This window comes from Calonectris borealis, chromosome Z, assembly GCF_964195595.1.
Source record: "Calonectris borealis chromosome Z, bCalBor7.hap1.2, whole genome shotgun sequence".
NCBI classification, from domain to species: domain Eukaryota; kingdom Metazoa; phylum Chordata; class Aves; order Procellariiformes; family Procellariidae; genus Calonectris; species Calonectris borealis.
Genome location: NC_134352.1, coordinates 59,569,271 through 59,573,709, shown reverse-complemented (window position 1 = coordinate 59,573,709; position 4,439 = coordinate 59,569,271).

The window sequence follows — 4,439 nt, the reverse complement described above, 5'->3', positions numbered from 1 at the left end:
GCCTCCCCAACGGCTTGTCGCGGCCCCTCAACGGCCCCTCAACGGTCCCCGCGGCTGCGCGGCCAGGGCGGGGGACAGGGAAGAGGCCCCCACCAGAGGCGGAGGGCGGTCCTCGCCTCCTCCTTCCGCTGTCACCGCGTGGTCTTGCTGGGGAAAGCGCTCGAAGGAGTAACCAGGAGCGTTGATGGATCGGAAGTTTTGAGCGGTTTAGTTTCTGTATGGAAAGGTCTTGATTTGCGTTACATTTTTATAAAGGGAAAACTAACGCATCTCTTTTACTGTTACATAACAATTTCAGTCTCAGCAGAAATTACTTTTTAACAGACTTTCTGCAGATTGTGTTATAATCTATATTGTGAATAAGCAGAAATCCAAGTTGCAGTAAAGTACTTCAAGCTTAAGCCAAACAAACTAGGTGTTTTGACAGATCCCAGTACAGATTTTGGAAAGCTATTGTGAAGTGTTCAGAAGGCAAATCAATCGTTTGAAAGCTGGAAGTCACAGTGGGGATGAATTCAGGTTTTAAGCCACCTCTAACTGAATGGTCGCTGCAAACACTGAAGTGTCATTGCTGTTGCTTCAGCTGATGCACTAGTTCATAGTGATGAGGGAGCTGACACCTGCGTGCTGTTACTGCAGTGTGACGAGCCGCTCCCTTGGTGATCTTCCTTGTGTGGAAGGTTAACCATCTAGTCATGTGCTCCAGGTTGCGAAATAGACTCTTTAAGTTTAAAAAAAAAAAAAAAAGATGAGTGTCTTCGTAATGAAGATTACTTCTGTTTGCAAAGAACACAATGCCATAGGATTAGTAAGAAGCAAAACCCCTCTTTTTCAGTAGGGTTTGTCCTCTTTTGGCCTATGTCTCTTTGGAAGTTTGGAGGAGAACTCTTCCTACGACACACTGGAAAGGCTGGCGCCTCACCCACTTAGTGAATCACGGCAGGGCTGGGCCGCACAGCAGTTTAAGAGGAGGTGAGTCCCAGCTGCCAGGTGTCCCCAGCGCTGCTTGTGGTCCCGCAGTCAGATTTAGGTGATCGCACACTCTGCAGGTCTGGGGAGCTGGTCTAATCTTGCCCCCCTCCAGAAAAAGTGATGGCATACTGGAAAGAGGGGAAATAAACAGCAGGATGAGGGGAAGGTTGGGACTATGTCAGGCCTGCTTAGACTGTGAACTGCACCTGAAGGAATGAATCACAAAACATCCTGGTTTTGTTGTTTGCTGTGCCCATCTGTGCAATTGGAGGCTCGATGGAAGCTGATTGATGCAGGCCATCCATAGCAGAATCTTGTCATGCTATAAGTGAAAAGCAATTCTTTATTCTTTATTCTTATTCTTTATTATCTGATACCAAACAGGCATACAGCACATAATGCCTGCACGTCTTCTCTCCCGCCTCCCAGCATGCTGTGAGATATGTGGAAATGACAGTGCAGTCTTTTCTGGCCCTTTCAGAGGCAATTGTGTTAGTTTGCTGTTCAAGCGGCAGCAGAGGTTTCAGGTTGCATGTTATATACACCCTTCCCTTTGCCTTGCGTGGCTATCTTTTCAACAGTGCTGACTCAGCTGTTTGTGTTCCTAACTCTGTTAGGCATATTTAGAAAATCTGGATTATTTCATAGGTTTCTTTGGCATAACTGAGAGATCAGTAAACTGTGTTGGAGAAGTAGAGGGCAAGGATGAGTAACTGAAGTTGCTGGGGGGCTGTAAGATACTAAACTAAGTCTGCTGTTTACATGTAAGTGTTAACCAGCCTGGCCATCCCAAAGGGCTGGTGGCTATAGACACACTGAGCATTTTTTCTTTCAGTTCTGTTTTCAGTGGTTGTAGCTTCTGTAGAGCAAGGCTCTATTAAGTATGCCTATTTATTAGTCACCTAATAAATAGTCACTTGTTTATTTATTATTGGCATGCTTTAAATAAGCTGTTCTGTGCACAGAAAACTAATTAAATAAATTTTGCCTTTTTTTTTACTTCTTTGGGTAGATTTTCTGATGATCAATAAAGAGACCAGGTAGTCTCTCCTATGTAAGTCCATGAATATAGTTTCTTTCTTTTACTCGTTTGTGTATTGGACAAACTTGTAGGAACTTAGTATCTCTGAGACATCTACCTTTCTGATAGGTTTGCTTGAAATTGGCCACTTGGATTTAAAAGTTATTGGATGGAAGGGTGGAGTAGACAGGCGTGAACGTGCTATCCTCATTTTCTGAGGAAACCTGAGTGTTTCTGAGTGTCTTTAATAACCACAAGCAATCTTGAGTTTGCATTGGTATTTTTAGACACTATTATGTCTGAAGTGCTGTAATGTAACCCAGTTTTATATTACATCTGGGGAGTGGTTCTAAGCTCACAGGGAAGAAGTAGAGGATAAGCAGGGAGCCATAGAATTGACGAGTATTTGACTGCAGGCTGCAGTCCTCCAGTATGTCGGCGTCTTCAGAGGCCTGCTGATTTCAGTGTGGTTTCCACTGAGCATAGCAGACTGATGAAACTGCAGAGCTGGGACTGTAATTGTTTCCAGCACGTGCACCAGGAGGAAAGACATCAGTGTGATTCATCGTCTTTTTAAAAAAAAAAAAAAGACGCCTTAGTCGATTCAAGGAGCATAGCAAGGGGAAATTTAAAAGCAATAAAGAGACTGGGCTAGTACTGCAGAGATGTGGAATGGAGTCTGAGGTTAGAAAGCAACAGGCTGATGAGTGTCTGTGCTTTTCCTCTGTACTTCCTCAGTAGGGAATGAACACAGGATCTGGAAGAATTAATGGATCCCAAGCACACACAGCTGATGCTTTCAGTTCCTTAAAGATAGCTAACATGGCAGAAAGAAAGTATTATGTGCATGGCATAAAAAAATTGTGAATATGAAGCACCTTCCTTTAGATTAATTTATCCTCCAACAAAATCTTTATTCAGAAGGGTACAGGGAAAATAGCCACACTTAAATTATTGTTAAAGCCAAGCAAATGACACGCTCCTTAGCCAGACAGCATGTTTTAGTTACCTTGTCTCTTACGAACCTCATAACCACACCCCACGACTACCCAAAGAGCTTCTTTCCATTTCCCCCTCCCCAAACAAACACGGTATGCCCCCCTGCCACGTGAATGACAAACCCTGGTGTCAGTGATGGAAACACATCTGCATGCACTGGCAAAACAAATGGTTCCTTATGTTCTCTGGGGACGGTAGGACACCAAGAGAAGGTATTTTATGTGCTGTGTTATTCCCTATTAGTCTGTGGGAAGGGGTCTGGGAGATAAGAGTTTTCTTAGTGGAATTTTTTAGTAGAACATGTAAGATGTGGCATGGTCATTTTCTTCGCCTGAAGAACATGCACTGTGGGATTTAATTCTTGAGTAACTTTTCTGTCTTTTACAGAATTACTAGTTGTCTCTAGTTGTCTCTAGTTGTCTTTAACTTGCCTTTTTTAGAGAATCAGATACGGATGTTGGCAGTGGAGGAGAGAGACAAGACAAGATGGACTAAATGTGGATGAAACAGGAGTCTGGGAAGGAAGGAATCTTTTGCAGCTATCTGTAGAAATAAGGAAATGGGGCCATAACAGTTGAGAACAGTGATGGAGAAAACACCTCAGCTGCGACATTTTAATCTCATTTGTGTAAGGAGGCTTTGATAATGGAAGTAGATTTCAGGTAAGAGGTACACCTTATTTTAGATACTCATTACAGTATTAAAGTTACAGGGTTAAAGAAGTCTCACAATTTGTGGGAGAATCATTCTATTTTGTTTGGTTTTCTTTTTGAAATTTGTAGGTAGGCTGATACATCAAGTGATAGCTAAGACTTTAATGATAACAGATATGGTTATGCTTCCAGACTGTACTATGATTAGCAAATGCTGTTTTAAAGTATCTGTGAATTGTTTGACTTCATACCTCTAATTCATAGGACAACCTGGGAAAGCAATGAGAGTATTTCTCAAAGATCGCTGTGCTCCAGTATCAACTCAAAGTCTTGGATGTGGAAATCTATCATGCTTCTGTTATGCTTAGCCTGTTCTGTGAGTTTGATGTTGTGCTCCTGAGAGGAATGGATTTTGGTCCTCTTTTATTGTAGACTTTTTGCTTAGATTGTAAACTGTGTTAGAACAGGAATGTACTCTTATCTATGCCTGTAAAGACTTACACCACTTTATAGCTTATACATACCTAGTGAATGAGTAGTACAAGTACTATTTTGTACTTTTGTGGAAATTTTTAAAAACTCAGAAGTGCAAACAGGTATCGTTATTCAGATAAGGAACCTGCATCCCCTGGTTCTATCAGAGATGGCTTTTCCACCCTCTAAGGTAAAAGTTAAGTGTCAATTAGTTACAGTCTAACCCTTTCGTCTGGGAGGAGAAGGGGAAAAAAATTGTTACAGTGAAAAATAAAACGTGATACGAATATAGCTGAGCTTGACTTCTACAACAGAATTGT